The following is a 19,257-nucleotide window of genomic DNA, read 5'->3' as shown; positions in this document are numbered from 1 at the left end:
TCATAATTATTGCTTTGATTGTAAAAAAAAGGGAAAAAAATAAATGAAGGACAAGGAAAGCATTCAAGGACCTAGTAACCTAGTTTATTCAGAATTTTTTTTTGTTTTTAAGTGTCCAGTTACTAGGTGGGACAGGGCTGGGTCTTGGTGGGCTTTCCTTTTCCTCCTCTTTATCAAAACACTAATGACTGACAAGCCATGACTTTTGTAGCCACTGTTCAACTTCGAAGTTATCAGAAAATGGGAATTTCGAAGTTATCAGAAAATGGGAATTTCGAATGTTTCAGAAAATGAGAATTTATCTTTATGCCAAGTTTTTTTTTTTTTTTTTTTTTTTTGTCATTGATTTAGACGTGTACTCATATCTCATCTAACCTAACTGCCAAAATGTTTGTACCAAAACCTGTATCATGTGTGACATCTCAGTCTCCTACAATAAAAGATTTTAAGAAATTTTTCTTTGTTTTCCTTACGCCAAATTATGTAGATCTCAGTCTTGAATACGTACATATTACAGTAACAATGTCAGCCAATTTTTCCCTGTATAGCCAACTCAAGTTTTCCAAGGAGGTTTAAAGGTAAATTTTAAATTTGAGGTGTTAAATTTTGAGTTTTATGCCGTAAGCACTGAATAAAATAGCATGACAATTGTTTCCATGGATTAACTAATTAAGAAAAAACCCACTGAGAGAAGACCGGATTTGAGACGTGACCAAGTGGTCCTATATGAATTACCAGGTCACACAGTTCAGCTATTTTGGCTGTGCGCCAGTTCAGAGGTTGCTGCTCTCATTCCGTTAGTGGAGAGTGAATGAGTTCTGTACATAAGAGAATAAACTGTCTAAATGAACCTGGGGTTTCTTACTGGTTAAGAGCTAGAGGTCTATTTCATAAATGGAGCTCTTTGGCCCTTTCGTAAGAGGGTACTGGAGGCATTTGCCGGTGCGGGGAGGGGGAGGGGGAGGGGGGCGTTTGAGGAGAATACTCGGTCATACGAACGTTGAGGGTTGGGAAATACTTAGCTTGTTATTGTGAATTTTAGTTTCATCTTTTATTTGTATACCATAAGTTGATGAATAGAGAGCTTACATCCATTGGTGATTTTATTTTCATAACATAAAAATGTTATACATGTTTACAATTTATACCAGTTGTTATACATACAAGTTGTACCCTACTTTATGCATTGTTCGATAGTTACCATAGTGCCCAAAAGAAATCATAAGACGAAAAGAACTTGAAGTGACCAGAGTTTCCAACTCTTCCGAGTCATCTTCAAACTGCATTAACAGGAATTCAGCTTCTAAAGTACTGGAGTAAATAAGTATATTTAGATATTAACTGATATCAGACTAACAGAAGCATCAAATGCAGCTGAAATACAGACGCACATAAAATAAAGTACAACTTAATAAGCAAAGAGTTAAACAAATGTTATGCTAAAATTGGATCCAGTGGAAATGAAACTATTCAAGGCTGTTTTCTTAGCTATATGAAAACATACCCTGTAATCCTGAGTTCCCATGTAGTGGGGCACCGTTGGGAATTGGGGCATTTTCAAGAATACATTTACAATGGCATTTTCCACGAGTCATGAAAAATGTCGAATACTTCGTTTTCTCTTGAAAATGTCTCATTTCTCTCAGCGGTGCCACAAAACGTGAGAACTCAGGATGACTGGGTATATTTTCATGTAGTTAAGAAAACAGCCTTGAATAGTGTGTGTGTTTCACTTCCACTGCATCCAATTTTTAGTATAATATTTGTTAGAATCTTTGTTTATTAAGTAGTACTTTATGCTCGTCTGCATTTAATGCTTCTATTAGTCTAATATATCAGTTAATATCTAAATATACCTATTTACTCCAGTACTGTAAAAGCTGAAACACTGTTAATGCAGTTTGAAGATGACTGGCAAGAGTTGAAAAATAATCACTTAAATATAGAATGTTTTGGATACTCAACCCTTAAGGTCCATCTCATTACATTTTGAGTTACAAAAATATAGTAAAAATGATGACAAAATCTAAAAAAAAAATAACTACAAAAATACACAGGTCACATTACAGCTTATATCCATCAGATTTATGGGAATACACTGGTTTTAATAATTGTAGTATAAAATGCAAAAGAATGATACGATGCTAAAATTACTCGCAATTCACCTGCAAATGCACAAACATACAGGATTCAACTCGCTATCTCGCGACCAACGAAAATATTTACTCTAAAACTGCAAACATAAACAGAGACCTACATGTGCCAATTACCTCCTCATTACAAAATATTAACTTTAGCTATTTACCCTACATTTAATCACTCCTTTTCCATCTAAAGTCAACGTCTTAACCATTGCCAGATATGAACAGAGGTCCTGTTAGTGACTTGCAATAAAAATGAGTAAAAGAAGGCTGACTGGAACAAGTGAAAACACCAGAATCATCTCCCATGAACTGAATGTTGACAATCAAAGCTCAAAGTTTTCAAAATATCTTGACGCAACAAATTTAGTATTTCAGTAATGAATAGGAAATTTGGCCCATACACAACCGGCAGTAGACTATCTTTATACTAGTCGGAGTTATAAATGCTCTATATAAGAATCATTTTAATACACTTTTCCGTTAATACTACAAATAACTGAAAAAAAAGAACGTGTTTCGCAAGGACAATACTGGAAATTAAATGTCGAGACACGGCTTCACAGAAATATTTCCTAACCTCAAATATAAGTTTGCCAAATGTGTGACTATTTAGGTCCTCAATAATATTGAATACTCACTAAAACAAGAATGAATTTCGCCTGAGAACTAATGATAAGGGTTTTGAGTGCAGTGTAATTCAAATAGATTTTAGTGCTGTTTTCGATTAAGTAAATCACAAGACAATTATCTATAAACTTCAGGATATTGGAGTGGGTGGATATGTTTTTTTTTTTCTATGTGATACCTTTTCTATATTTCCCTTTACTTCCTCTTGCTTCTTCCTAATGAACACCCTGCTCTTTGGAAGTTTGAATTTCAAGTTAATGACCCCTTTGGTGAGCTTGTTCTATATGAATAGGGTGCATCTACTGAATAGTTATAATAATAAAATGACATCTGTTCCAGTTATCTACACCAGATTCAGTGTCACTCCCTGACACTTAATTTCAGTTCACTGGGGTTCGGGTATTCCTGCAGTAGACGATGTTGCTAGCAGAGGCCTCTCCAATTCTTAACAGTACCTGGTTGTCCAGACCATTCCAAGTTCCAACGCTGAAAAAAGAAAATAATTCAATTACCATATTACATTTTCATTGTCTGTATATTTTTCTATGGACCTCAACAATAGACCACAGATACATTGGTTCAGTTTCTTTAAATACTCAAGTTATAAGTTTACAAGCAGGTCACCTCATATGATGTTGGGCAAAAAGAAGCACTGACTCCTCACTACCCGAGCATTTTACAGGCTTACGTAGCTCCAGATTAAGTCCTGGCAAATCAAAAAATGGATTTGCTATATACCTCACTAGACAAGTTGTCTTGCAACCTATTATGTTGGAATTAACCTACACAGATCAACTGAAAGACCTAACCTACCTTGATATACTGGTTAACTTTACATCAACCAACCTTTGACTAACCTGATCTTTATTTCATTTCCCTAAATTGATAATCAGTAAGCTCGTTTATAACGTACAGGCTTGTAACGAATGCAAGAGAATTCCCGGGTTCCAGTTCAAATAAATGAACTTCATGTGGGTATTTTAAGAATTATTACGAAATCAGGTGTATAAACGAACTATTTTGTACTTCCCGGTGACGGTATTATTAGTAAAACAGGCCTGTTGTAACGAAGTGATCATTTTATTGTTAACCATCAAACAACTGTTACCCCAGTAAAGTTAAAGAAATAATATGCAGCGGTACTTTCTCAAAAGTATCAAAAGGAAAAAAAACTACAAATTCAATTTGATTTTAAAGATTAAGATACATACACAGTTCTTAAACTGTATTGGAAATCTTGACACACTTAAGAGGATCGATACTTTATCGTGTGGATTTCATTCTGTATCAAAATAAGGGAGGTCATCCAATCATTTCAAGTACCTCCTTTTATAACGAATGATGCCTTTAACGAATTGCAGATGACAGTCGCCCTGGAATTCGCTTTAACGAATTTTACTGTATAGTAATTAACCGACTAACCCATCCTTAATTTACATATCCAAAAATAATCCAATTGTACCTATCCGCGGCGGCCCAGACTATGGCAGTTGCGGTTTTTCTATGCAGTTTTACCTACTGAACAAGAATTGAAAGTAATATTTATTCGGACGACTGTAATTAGCCCCCAGGGGCCAGCACTAAACACGGCGAAATACATTGGACGCACCAATCCCTGGTGGATATCGTATCCGCGGTTACGTTCCTTGCAAGATAATTCTAAAGAATAGTTCCGCACGAACTGCAAGGAACATAACTGCGGATACGACATCCACTAGGGATTGGGGCGTCCAATGTATTTCGCCGTGTTTAGTACTGGCCCCTGGGGGTTAATTACAGTCGTCCGAATAAATATTACTTTAAATTTTTGTTCAGCAAGTAAAATAACATAGGAAAACGTCAATTGCTATAGTCTAGGCCACCGCGGATTGCTTCTGTAGAAATACCTTGTATTTGTTTCAAAATGTATAGTACTTTAAATACAAAGCTAAATTACTTCAAGCCTCTTCATTAACCAAAGTAGAAAGATAAAGCGCAAGTGATCTTAAAACATGGTTGTATATACTTTGATTTCCTTATGAATACCATTTAATTCTATTAATTTACAATTTATCCATATGTCTTACCTTAGAGAGATTTCACAGTCACTATCCAGTTGGTTTCCCCGAGATTATTCTCGTTTAGGTACAAGATCAAGCAACACCTGCCGAAGAAAAATCATGTTTAAACCCTAAAAGGCTTTGAAAAGCATTACATATTACCAAGACCAATCCATAGTGATGGGCAAAACTCTTAGGTAGTCTGTTACTTTGGTGATCAGTAATCGATTGGTAATCGATTACTTAACGATTACTTTCACAGGAAACGGGTACATTACACGTACTACTATAGTATAATCAAGTCCAGAGGTACTTGGTATTCATTTATACAATTATGGTTTATTTCTCTCTCTCTAAGCCAAGAATCCCTGAAAATTATAACAATTGAGGACTGGCATTGGCAATAAGTTAAAATTTAAACCTATATGTATTGTGTTTGTTATTCCATTGTGCACACAAGTAAATATCTATAATCCATTTATATGAATAATGAATTAAGAAAAAAATTCCCAGAGTCTTTATCCTAAAAAAAAAAATTGAATATTCTTATTCTTTATTGTTCATGGAGATATGAAGAGCTAGCTGATAAGAAAATGAAAAAAGAAAACTTTGAATGAAAAATAAACGTCTCAGCTCAAAGAAACAAAAAATAAGCTTGATACTTCTATTTAGATTATAAATTTTTGTTTTCGAATAAGAACATTTATTATTTTCTATAAGAAAGCAAAATAAATTTGGAAAATCCTTTTAAAATAAAGTGCAGTGTAAGGCTCCCCTAACGGATATTAACAAAAAGAAATCTCAAAAAAACTGTAATCGACTACTTGGATTTTTTAAAATTAAAAGATGTAATCGATTACTAATAATTAATCGATTACGCCCACCACTGCCAATCGACTGACTTTTATGAAGACCCACTGGCCAACCCAGGGGTCGCCAACTGACACTTGCGCCGGCAAAAAAGGTGACAAATACCTTCTTGGTCATTTAAAACAACTATTTTTTAACAATCTTAATCTGTAATCGTTGCAAAAATATAATGAAAACCATGATAATTGAACAAAATGACCAAGGTTTTATAAGCAATGCAACTTCAAGAAATACCACCCTTTCAACAATACAAATTATTCAAATATTCAAGATAAATAATGGTCTAATTAACATTATACAATAGTCTTTTCCAGCTTGACGAGTTGGTAATTTCAGCCTCACTTAATCTGTCGGTTTTGTACTGTTTATGCACACTATCTATGTTTTGATGATAAACACTGACTCAAGTTGAGTGGCTAAAGAATATATGAAATCTGTCAGTGTCCTGCTAAAACCTAAATCAAGTAGGGTTTGAAGGAACGTATTAATTAGAGGATGTTCAAGAACATTATAAATCTACATGTGTATGTTTTGGCGGATTCAGAAGAATGTTGGAAAATATGGTTAAAGATTCCACAGTTGTATATACACATGTATGTAAAACTACGGATCTTTCGTCTATGTCAAAAAAATCAAAGTAAAGTGTTGTTCGTGATATGTTAAATGTTCTTAATTAAGTCACTGATTTATTAAACACCATATTCATTGTCAAAACCAAATCAGCCAGTAATAATCAAGTATACACACTGTAACTGAATAGTTACTTACGGTATTCAATCTTGTGAAGGTAGCATATTCTCTCAAGGGTTACCCATAAAAGTTTACGTTTTCTATAGTATTACACAATAATAGAAAATTTCTACTTTATTGGGAGACTATATTATTTTCCTTTTCCGTTTCTTGCTCTCAAATAATTACTTTGATGATGATAACACTGGCGATTCTGGGACTCTTTTGATTGGGATTAAGAAAGTTTGATACTTTTTTTTTCATTTCATGGTGGTATGAGGTAACTTGTCTCGCAACATCTACATTGAGTACGAGTTAAAGTCAGGTACATTTGTTATATACCTAAAATCCATAACGAACTGGATATTGGTACGGCAGCCGTATCCCTGATTATGATGGATATTGGTACGGAAGTGTATTGCGCATGCGCGAACCCTTGTTTACCGCCTGAGGCATATCAGTGACAGCAAGAAAATGACGACAAAACATTTTTTCAGGTTTCAACAAGCTGAAAAGGGCAATAGACGCCTATGAAGAGGCAAAGTTCCAGAAATGGTATATCCGTAGGTTACGAACGATCGAATCGGCCCTGAAAAGAGCTCCGAAGAGATGATTCAAAGATTTGAAGCTTAGCTAGTAAGGGCCCTTTCACACTATGTCGTACGTCAATGCGACACGATGTCGGACCTACATGCGACTAGCAGTCGACTATTATCTCTAATGTACCTTTTCACACTATGTCGGTCCGGCAAATTTGCCGGTCCGGCATCGCATTACAGCCGACAGGCCCCACTGGCCATGTCCGGTGCTGCACCCAGACGCGATTGCAGTTGGCCATTGCCTTCAATACGTGTCTTCACACTATGCGATTTTTTCCTGCATATACGTGCGACAGCAGTAGACTTCCACTGCTTCTGGTGATCGGGTGCATTGGGTATTGAAAACATTTGAGGGATATAAATAGTGTTATTCCCGTTGCTGAATAACCACTGGTTCCATGCAACGAAAAAACACCATACAATAATAATAATAACAATAGTGTTATTCGTAAATAAGAAAGAACTACAGGTATGGATGGCTTAAGTATAAACTACTGAGAAATGATTTACTAAATGATTTAATGTTTTTTTCATTTAAGTTACATATACGTTTTGATACTGAAATTATTAGAAGGTTATCGGCTTTTGATTTCGATATATATGATTTTTTGAGAAGTTTTTATAGTTAACACTTACGTTTTATTTACATTAATTAATGAAACAGAGAGAGATATGGATTTTTTATATCAAAGTAAAAGATTTTAGTTTTTTATATAGATATATCAGTTTATACTTTTGATAAATAGAGATGTTTCAGCTAACACTAGTTGTTTTCATCTCTTTTTTTAATTTCTATATGGAAAAGCAAATTTACAAGGAAAGGTCCATATTATTTCCTCTTACTTGATGGTAACTGCCAGAAGTTGTGCTGGCGAAATATCATCTCTGATGTCGTATTTCTTTTAGCAACTGGTCATGTAGACGTGACAAGAGTTCCTCAAAGGTTGTTTTAGACATTCTGAAGTAATTGAAAAATTTATCATTATCTCTCTTCAGCTCCTCGAAAATTGTGGCAAATGCGCCATGCAAGTGCCTTTGTGTATTCAAAGGGTGTACCCAGTGAATTCTAGGGTGTCTCTTCTTTTTTCTCAAATGTAATAAATAAAGACAATCATTTTCTCCTCCTGTCCATCTAGTCACCACTACAGGCTAAGAGCAGACTGCAAGCGCTTGTCAAAAATTGGATCAGTTTGTACGGCAGTCGGACAAATGTACGATTTGCGCAATTTTGTGTCGCATTTAGATCAGGCACTGCAATCGTATCTTGGTCCGACAAGAATCGCATAGTGTGAAAGGGCCCTAAGGCAGTGCAGCAGTCAGTAGCGTCCAATATGGGAAACATGCTGTTAATATGCACCTGATTTAGATGATTACTTAGGATTGATTAGGGCGTTTACCAGAGGATTGACTTTGGTAGTTTTCCCTACTACCATGAATACATCAGAGCACGGTTTCTGTGTAGTACTTCAAGTTCTCTTTGAATCTTCTCTTCGAGCTCTTTTCGGGGCCGATTCGATCGTTCATGATCTACGGATATACAATTTCTGGAAGTTTGACTCTTCGTAGACATCTATTGCTTTTTCAGCTTGTTGAAACCTGAAAACATCTGTTTTTCGGCGAAAACCGGTGTATTATGACACGGTTCAGAGACATTCAAAGAAGATATGAAGTACACAGATAGATTAGTTTTATTTTTCATGTGGTATATAGTCAAAATCTAAGTATGTTTAAGTATTATTGGGATTTTTCATATTTTCCTTTACTGTCAAAATGTTTTGGTGCTTTGGTGATGACAGTATGGTGCTTCACTTTGACATTTCGAATTGAACATGTCCAGCGGAACAATTCAGTTCGACTATTATTACTACTGTCACTAGTGCCGTACCTATATCTCTTAGCAACAGTGCACGGTAACTGTTGCATGATTAGCAAACTACCATATCTGCAGAAAGTCAATAACACAATACGGCACCACTGACAGAATCTGACGTACCCCTACTATACACGATGTTATTTGTACGGCAGGAAGTCTGAAATTGACGCATGCGCAATTCACTGCCGTACCAATATCTATCGCAATCAAGGATACGGCTGCCGTACCTATATCCTGTGCCAATACATAAAAACATCTGGTCTCCTTGAATAAACTGGTGTTTTTTCGTATTAAGGAACTTTAATTTTGCCTAAACGGTATCATTAAACGACGCAGGTGCTTCGCTTATAATCCCATTGAATCTGCTCGTAATACAAAAACTGTTGCATCACCTAAGTCAGTCAGAAGTGAGGTATTCCTGTATCAATTACTGGGCACTTTCACAATTCCTGACAGGAAAGAGGTAAATAATTGGTACTATAGAAAACAGGAATGAAGTTTTCATTCGTATATTACTAAAATTTGTTATATGGAAATGGTAAAAAAGTAAATCCTCATCCATTTCTCTTGCCGACATGTAACAGAAAACGCTGTGGCTTTTTATTTTTTCTATGATAGTAGACAGCACGTGTCATTCCTTCGTATTTTTCCCCTGTGGTAAGTGCAGTTATTACTGGAGTTTGGTTTATCATCTAATTGGAAACAAGTTCCACAGTCCTTGATTTTTCTTCGGGCAGGTGACATCAAGCATCATTGCCTCTTTTCTCTTTCTCTCTCCCCCTTATATGAGACATCAGTTTTGACATCCCGTCTCTCTACTTTGAAAATTGACACTGGATGTCACAGAACATTTGGAGGTTGGGGGGGGGGGGGGGTGGGGGGGGGGGGGGGTTTGGGGGACAAGTTCCTCGTTGGACGAGTGATTTTCGCGCTCGGCTACCAATCCGGTGATCCTAAGTTCGATTCTCGGCGCGGCCAACGTGGAATCAGAGGAATGTATTTCTGGTGATAGAAATTCATTTCTCGATAAAATGTGGTTCGGATACCACAATAAGCTGTAGGTCCCGTTGCTAGGTGACCAATTGGTTCCTAGCCACATAAAAATATCTAATCCTTCGGGCCAGCCCTAGGAGAGCTGTTGATCAGCTCAGTGGTCTGGTAAAACTAAGATATACTTAACTTTTGAGAAAGCAGATGTATGGGCTATGTTTAATTATTTAATAGTGACAACAGATGTTTAACTTAACACGGGACAACGGATGTCTTGGTTAGTCTATCCTCTGGCGGGTTGACTTCAGATCGTCATGAACTTTGATTTGTGTTTCAATTTATGAGAACCTGCAGGTGTTGGCGCTTTTGTCTCATTTTTCCCGACAGGTGACAAGAGGTGGCGTGACTCTCTCTCTCTCTCTCTCTCTCTCTCTCTCTCTCTCTCTCTCTCTCTCTCTCTCTCTCTCTCTCTCTCTCTCTCTCTCTCTCTCTCCTGAAATACAACACATTTCCCGATCTTTGCTCCCTTGCAGGAGTCAAGGCCTGATTTTTCCTCTGATAAGCAGTTGCAGATTCCATGGATTTCGTTATATACCGTCTATCTCAAAACGGAATGTTTCGTTAGATTAAGCTGACCTTATGCCAGCAAGGGCTCTTGCTGCTAGAGCAGCCCGTAGAAGAACGGAATGGTATGGGATATAGAACTTTAGAAAAAGGCCAAGAGCTAGGACCTACGAGGTCATTCATTCAGTGCTAAAACGGACCGAAGGGACGTTGCAAAAGGACCTTTAGTAATGCCTACAGTGCACCTTTTATCTTAGAAGTGGAAGGTAATTCCAAAACTTTTTATATCAATCTCTCTGTTAGGTGAGGGACGGTGATATTGCCTCTTTTTTTTTTTTTCCTTTTTTTATTCTGACACATGACACTCGTATGATGACCACAGAGTTCATGGCTCTCTCACTCTCTCTCTCTCTAAAGAAGTAAGCAGTTCGGCTTTGTTTTTTCATCTTTATTTCTTCTTAACAGACACATGATAAAGCATTTGTTTTCTGACCGGTTAAAACAACTGCCATAGTTTTTCTTCAACAGGTCAGAGTGGATTTACTGGCTTCTGCTGTTTTTTTTTTAATTAATAAACATACGGGATACAATCAAATTGGCTTTTCCAAGGCAACATACTAGCAGTTACTACGGCCCTAGTTAATTTGTCTGATATACAGCAGCAGATGTCATAGGAGTTTTTTTTTCGACAGGAAGGAAAGAAACAGATGTCATAACCTGATTTCGTATTCTACCTGTGAGTCAACAACAACTGTCATTGATTTAGTTTCTTCTCCGTGACAAGACATCTAATGTTATAACTTATGGTAGTTAACAAAAAGTGGCAAAAGGCATTTGTCTTTCTCTCTTTGGCAGGTGGTGGCAGTTGTCCTTTGTTCCTGATCACTTTCATCAAGACACTGTAAGGTATTTCCTGCTGTCCTCCACACATTACTAAAATCTAGACACTTGGCTGTGCTTTCAAAAATGTCTATGGTTGTTAGAACAACAACAGACATTCAGGGAGGAATTGAACTGATGACAGAATTTAGGACAAAGGCCAAACACTGCGACCTATGAAGCTTTCAGGGCTGAAACGGAAATGGACAAATAAAGGTTTGAAAAGGAAGAAAACCTCAAAGCAGTTGCACTATGACTCAATTGTTGGGAGAGGGTGGAAAGTAAGAATGGAAGAAAGAGAATATGAAAGGAGGTACAGTAAGAGGAACGAAAGGGGTTGCAGCTGAAGGCACGCTGCAAAGAACCTTAAGAGTAATGCCTACAGAGCACCGCATGAGGTGCACTGACGGCACTATCCCCCTACGGGGTCAAGGAAGAACACTGAACGTTGACATGCGTTTCAAAACCTTTACATATGCAAATAATAACGAAAGATGGATTCACAGTTGAAGATATCTCATTCGCACGTCATTTATGGTTGCTGTTTGACCGAGAATTTTGTGACTGATACCCTCCCTCATGCGTTCGAGAATGCCCCGATGCAAGTCATTCTATGCAACAATCTTGCAATGAAATAAATTCCTTGTAGACAACAACGTGTTCCTTGAAGACTGACTGGGCATGACTGGTAAAGGACTTCCTGTTTTAGAAATGTTTTAACTGTTCTCCCTCCTCAGTCTCAGAAGACATATGCCTTCGCAATGACAGTTCTCCACAGAGAGAGAGAGAGAGAGAGAGAGAGAGAGAGAGAGAGAGAGAGAGAGAGAGAGAGAGAGAGAGGAACTGCTGTTATACCTATAGTTGTAAACGTATTCCGCTATGATTTCATGAAAGCTGGCTGGAGGGAGGTGGCGGGTCCTTCACCTCCTCCCCTCCACCCTCCGAACGCCTCCCCCCCTCCCCGGCCACTGATGCTCTTCACATGCAATTCATTGCCCCAGGAAGCTTCATAGAGCAATAAACATCAATGCAGATGTCAAGTTTCTATCTTGCTCAACCTCCCCCTCCCCCTTCACCAAACCACCCCCCCCCAAAAAAAAAAAAAAAAAAAACTCGTTGGCTACACTTTTTTCCTCGTCTCTATTTCTCTCTTGGGTACACAGGACTTTTTTTTTTTTTTTTTTTTTTTTTAAGAAAATGAATCGAGTATCGGCCTCCAACCTCACTGCTGTGAATAACAGTCAGTTTCTGACGCCTGCCTACCTGATTCATCAGGATGCCGATACGTCACCCCATTTTTGTATCTTTTTATCAATGACTTACTGCTTATCTCCACAAATATAAAAGATAATGATGACGAAGAATTATTATCATTTCGAACTGATGATTTCCCCGACGGCAGTGGAGGAATCTTAATGGCATAATCGCCGCTGAGGAGAGGAATGAAGATTCATTCCTCTACGTAACTTACCGTTAAAATACGGGCTTCCACGGGTCCCCGTCAGATGGCCGGGGTTTGGGGGTTTGGGGATACGGGGGGGAGGGGTGGGCGGTGGTGGAAGGGTTTACGGAGGTCAGCAGCCTCTTCGCCCCGTTTGCTGTGCTTTGAATAAAACATCTTCCCTTAGCTCTTCTTATATCGAGGGCGACAGGTTCGTCCTTCGATAAGTCAACCTAGGCCTAGGATAAGTTGGCGTTTGCGCGGACGTGCGATTGAACTCGCCGTGGAAAAACAGAGTCGCAACGGAAAACAGCCACTACCACCACCAGCCTATCGGCGGCAATGAACGGCGCCTTCCGGAAGAGAACGCTACGGAGAGGAGGTTGTTGTGTGTTCACAAACTATGTCGGTCGTCGACTGACACACACACACATACGCACGCACACACACACTTGCGGGGGGTTCAAAGGCGGTTCTTTTTTTTTTCTTTTTCCCCTGAGGTGGCATTCTCATCGCAACAGTTAAGACTAACGACCTTATCGTTCCCGGGAGTGACGACAATCTTCAATGAATTTCGAGCCTTCGCCGAAGAAGATTCGTTTGCTCTTGGGTAATGATGATGAGAGAGAGAGAGAGCTTGTTTTTTTTCTTATTAAATCTTTGCTCTTCGGATAACGTTATAATTCTCTTTTTCTCTCTCTTAAAAAAGACCTGCTTATAACACAATGGGCACATATGTGTGTTTAGGATTGGGCGCACGCCCATACGTCCAAAGAATATTTATTATATGCGAAAAAAATAAAATATGTTTTATACATAATATATACATATATATATATATATATAAATATTTATGTGTATATATATATATATATATATATATATATATACATACATACACATATGCACGCGCGCGCACACACACACACAAACGTTCTTGCGCGCGTGTAGAGGCAGCTTCCGCGTATGTTATTTCTCAAAACAGACGGAGTAATAAAACAGCACTCTGACCAGCGATACTCAATTGTCAGATCTCTTAAAACAGACGAGATAATCTTTCCTCTAACTATTAATATTTATATATATATATATATATATATATATATATATATATATATATATATATATATGTTTGTATGTGTGTATGCTCACTTAATCATCAGCTATGTGTGTGTACGTTCCTTCGCCCCCCCCCCCCCCCACACTACGTGGCTGGCCGCTGTTACTTAGTACTAAAATGTAACTGTTTGACAATGGAAGGCGTTGACCTTGAAATAACGAGAGAGAGAGAGAGAGAGAGAGAGAGAGAGAGAGAGAGAGGGGGGGGGGTCTCCATTGCAATCCTGAGGCACGCCACCAAACGTTTCCTTCTTTTTTTTTTTTTTTTTTTTTTTTTTTTTTGTAAGGTTCGTCTCCTTTCGTTCACCCGGTTCGGCCTCTGTTTCTCTTTGCTTCTGTTTCCATCTCCTGCTCTGCTTATGGTCCATTGACTCTGCAATCGCTCTGCACATCTCCGAATGCCTCGCGTATGGCTGCCTTGCAATGGAATAACAGGAATTGGCGCCTCTCGGCAATGAGGCAATGACAAGCCCGGTTAACTCTGCGTTTACCCTCTCAAGTAACTTACTCTTCTCTTGATGGATAAAATTAATTTGTTTAAAATGTAAAATGTTGACTTTACTGCTTTCTATATAATGAATTTCTTGTGCTGTAAATGATTTTTATAAACCACGGCTGCGTCCTCTGATGTTTTGTTATTTAAACTAGTTATTGACTGTGTATTAGACGTTTTGTAAAGTTCTTTAAGTGATTCTATAAACCACGGCTGCGTATTCTGATGTTTTGTTATTTAAACTAGTTATTGACTGTGTATTACAAGTTTTGTGAAGTTCTATTCCACGAGATCATTTGCGGTATTACGATATACTGGAATCTCTTTCTCCTGGAATCTACTGCAATATGCTATTAATTTGTCGTTTATTCATCCAAATCTTATTTTATCCAACTTTTTACACAATCATTCGCCTATTCTATCAAAAAATCTTTCTATTTTCATGTCAGTTCTTCGATTAAGACCAGAAGACACCTTTTATTAGTCTTTTTTCACTGGTGTTTCCGAAAATAAATATTAGATGATATTAAACTGTCACTAATCTCTGTGGCCAAGGAACGGGAAAATGGACAGAAGTACAGATAGGACCAAGTCCAGCCTGAGAGGGTCTAGGCTACACAGAAAGGCACGAAACTTACTTACGAAGCAAGAGCCCGTGCCGGCTTACAGCTAGATTAAACAGAAGCAAAAATGTATAATTTTACGTTGCGATATTTTTTATTCATACCTAATTTCCTATTTGATGTCCAGATATATTCAAATGATTAATCTCAGGTGTCAGAGTATAGCTATTACATTTGATATCTTAATTAAGGCCGCTCTCTCTCTCTCTCTCTCTCTCTCTCTCTCTCTCTCTTCTCCACGGGTTCTATCTAACACTGACATAAAACATGAGATGGTAAGATATATCTTATAAATAATTTTAAACCCTCATCCTTCCAGATCCCCCGCCTCTCTCTCATTTCTATTCATCTTACGATCATTTCCATTTCATTTGGGTATGCTAAAAAAAAAAAAAAAAAAAAAAAAGACGCACACGCGCATTGGCAGAAAGGACGAACGAAGTGCATAAAACCAATTACAATTCCAAGACTGTTTGGACCAGGAAAAAAAAAAAAAAAAAAAAAAAGAGTTACGAAATATGGACAAAGAGTTACATAATATAGTAGTAGGAGCTTAGCTTTCAGACAAAGCCTTAATTCAAGAGATCCCAGTCATCAGAAATATATGGGTTCGGTCGCGATGCAGACCCGGTCAGTTCACCAGTCATACCCGGCCCCCCCTTCATGGAGGTCGCCGTGCCGTAACTTTATCAAATTTAAGATCTCGAGTCTTGAGCGTTTACCATCCAGATCCTAAAAGTAAAGCTGAATGCTCTGAAAACGTTAAAGAACTGAATGAATGTTAACCTTGCGAAAACAAAGAAAAAAAAGGTGAGAGATTAATTGGCGTGAATCAGCAACATCGAACATCCAGTATACCGACATAAACGCGCGTAAGGTTTAAAATAGTCTCCTGAATTTAGCACTTAATGGAGAAACCCTCTGCGCATGTGCCGAGTCGACGACGACGCCATATAGACAGCTAAATCAATCAATTATTAATAAGAGAGAAAAATGTTCTTCGCTTCATACATACGTTCTAACAACGTACAAGATTTCGTTGGCAAAAATACAGAGATCGATTTTTGTCATGATTTTCTTAAAACGCTTCAGTTTTTTGCTCCTGTTTAGCGGTTTCCCAAGGCTATTACAACGGTTGCGACGCAGTTATATCATTTCTTTCAATAATAGCGGAAGTTTATCAAAAGATTAACCTAGTGCGCTAGTTATTACTACCTTATCATTACTTGCTGTTGCGTAATTTGCATATATGTGTTTATGCGTAAATGCTTGTTTACAGGAACTAATGTCACTGCATGTAACTGTAATATAGCCACAATGCTCTCTTCACTTCCCGGATTCTTCACACTTTTTGGATACCTTGCCACCATAAAGCCTTAGATCCAAGTGAAAGAAATACGAAGCAATTCTGATGTCCGGTAGCGGGAGTCGAACCCACCACCCATAATGGCAACGAGGTCCCGAGTTAAAATGTGTGTACTTAAAAGTATTCTAACACCTATCTATCTATCTAGTACTCAGAATCAATTCATATTTACTTTTGCTATAAGTGTCTATTAACGCTTTAGATTAAGCAGATACGACAAATTATTACGCCGAATGCTAAAAAAATAACTCGAATCTTTCAGTAATTAATTAGGAAAACTCGTCCATCTTCTTTAGAATGTAAAATAAACTTCTGTTTGCATGAAGGACTGGTACACTTCGACCAATCTTGCTTTTGCTATCTATGGAATTTCAAAAGTTCAAGCGATAATCCTGATATAATCCAACTTGTATTTTCATATTTTAATTACATTTTTATTCATTTATTAATCATTAATTTATCTGCTTTTCTAATAGACGATCTCTCCTCGATCTGATTCTCATTACCTTATGTTACATCTATCGAATGGACACTGCAATGTTCTTTGAAAATGACTGGAATTTCAAGTGTGTGGACTAGCTCGTGGGCTTGTTACACACGAATTTGGGTTCATCTTAATAAAAATAATAATAATAGTGTCATTGTTTTTTAATCAGTCTCAGATGCAGGCCACGAAGCGAGCAGGAAATCGACGGCTGGGGTCGTGTCAACTTGAGCCTTGGAACAGCGTCTGATGTTCATATTCCTCTTCCTCCGCTATGCAAGTCACAAGTGAGTCGCTGCTACTACTGCCACTGACCCCAAGCTCAAACAGTTAAGTATAAACCTTTGCGAGTGGCGGCAGGCGCTCGCTCGCTTGCTGACTGGCTCGCTCCCTATTTGTCAACTGCTATCGTCGTGTCCAGTGGCACAAACCGTGGTCCTCACCCCACCAACCCACCCCAGTGCACCAACTCCTTCCTCATCTGGGAGCTTTCCCGCGTGACGTCACCGAATCGGTTTCAAAAAGTTATTAGTTTTTTGCCTCCCTTTGTAAGCGTATCGGCGTCGGAAACGAAAAGAGCTTATTAACTTATCTTCGTTTTGTAAGCGTTGCCACGTCACTGGACCTTTTCACTCGCGGAATACGGAAGTTGGTTGAAAAACATAAGCTAATTTGTCTCCGTTCGCAAGCTTTCCCGCTTGACGTCACCGCATCTTTTCGCGCGCGGAATATGGAAGGCGGGGGAGAATAAAAGAGCTTGTCTCTTTTCTTTCGTTCTGTATAAGTGTTTCCGAGTGAGGTCTTACGGTAGCTTTTCATTCCAGCAAAGAAGTTGATTGGAAATGCCTATATTTTCCACTCGTTAGCCTTTTCAGGAGGAGACATAAAGGAATGAACTGAGCTGAAACCTGCAATCAACTTTTGCCAGTTGTAAACTAATTACACTCTTACGTTAATGAACCTTGTCTTCACATAAAAAATATATATATAGAAGTTGAGAAGACAGACTAAACTTATATATATATATATATATATATATATATATATATATATATATATATATATATATATATATATATATTATATAATGGCACAACTCTCACCAAATGGTATTTTCCGTTTTACGTAGTCGCAGTTTTTTTTTCCCTCTCAGGAAATTTATGATTTTTTCTTTATTTGATCAATTTCTCTGCTTCCCTGAACATCGAGAAATCAGACGACACTTCTGCGGTTATCGTCGTGTGAAATACGATCTTGCAAGCTGCTGTAAGTTTATATTATTTTTTCTTTTTACTGATCCACGACTTTTGGGGAATTTAATTGCGAGGAAGATAATAACTGCTCAACTTTAATGTAAAAATACTGAAGAATGTCAGAATTCACTGGGATCTTCCCTGTAAATATAGAAAGGAAGAATCATTTACTGTGACCTTCCCTGTAAAACTTCTATCTTCCTGGTAGAATTAAAATGGGAAACTTCACATAAATCTTCCCTGTAAAATGCAGGTCTTTCCTGGAAAACTTAAGATATTCCCTGTGAAAAGATTGGAAGAATACACTCAAGATCTTCCCTGTACAGAAAATACGGAAGAATGTAAGAATTCACTCGGATCTTCCTATAAAAAAAAGTTGGGAAGAATGCACTTGAGATCATGGAAGAATACACTCAAGATCTTCCCTGTACAGAAAATACGGAAGAATGTAAGAATTCACTCGGATCTTCCTGTAAAAAAAAGTTGGGAAGAATGCACTTGAGATCATGGAAGAATACACTCAAGATCTTCCCTGTACAGAAAATACCGAAGAATGTAAGAATTCACTCGGATCTTCCTGTAAAAAAAAGTTGGGAAGAATGCACTTGAGATCATGGAAGAATACACTCAAGATCTTCCCTGTACAGAAAATACCGAAGAATGTAAGAATTCACTCGGATCTTCGCTGTAAAATCAGAATGGAAATTGTCACTTAATTCTAGCCTGTAAAACTTAGAGCTTCCCTGTAAAAAAGGCTGGAAGAACACACTTACAGCCCTTCCCTTTTTCCCGAAGACACTAAGGTGCGTTTTCGAGCAACGCAGTTCCCGTTATTCTCTCTCTCTCTCTCTCTCTCTCTCTCGACAGAAGGAAGCAAAAATGGCTCTGCTCCGAACTACCGAAGCCGTTAGGATATGCTGTTGACGAATTGGCAGATGAGCGAACCACTTTCAGCAGAGTAGGTACTGCTGGTGCACACGGGGTTACTCCGGGTGTATGACCCCGTGGCAGGTACCTAGGTAGGTACCTACGTGTACGCTCAGTTTTTGCGATTTTCGTCGCTGTTTTCCAGCGCTTGATAGCGCCCTTCTTATTCGAGTACCTCATAAAACACTTGCGACATACTTCTGCTCTAAGATTATAAGCGGATCGCGAGGAGACAGC

The 19,257-nt window shown here is 38.1% G+C and overlaps 1 long non-coding RNA gene across 3 annotated transcripts in view; it reads right to left on the bottom strand.

The window, feature by feature from the left end:
- Positions 1–1,097: 1,097 nt before the first annotated feature.
- Positions 1,098–19,257, bottom strand: part of LOC135204320 (uncharacterized) — a 313,217-nt gene continuing 295,057 nt past the window's right edge. For all 3 annotated transcript variants that reach the window (XR_010312176.1, XR_010312174.1, XR_010312175.1), the window contains 2 exons: positions 4,838–4,914; positions 1,098–3,257 (listed from right to left, as the gene is read on the bottom strand). This is a non-coding gene — a long non-coding RNA (uncharacterized LOC135204320). The remainder of the gene's footprint in view (positions 3,258–4,837; positions 4,915–19,257) is intronic.

The sequence above is a fragment of the Macrobrachium nipponense genome, chromosome 44, assembly GCF_015104395.2.
Source record: "Macrobrachium nipponense isolate FS-2020 chromosome 44, ASM1510439v2, whole genome shotgun sequence".
NCBI classification, from domain to species: Eukaryota; Metazoa; Arthropoda; class Malacostraca; order Decapoda; family Palaemonidae; genus Macrobrachium; species Macrobrachium nipponense.
Note: the sequence above shows the minus strand (reverse complement) of the source record. Positions and strands in the feature narration are given on the sequence as shown.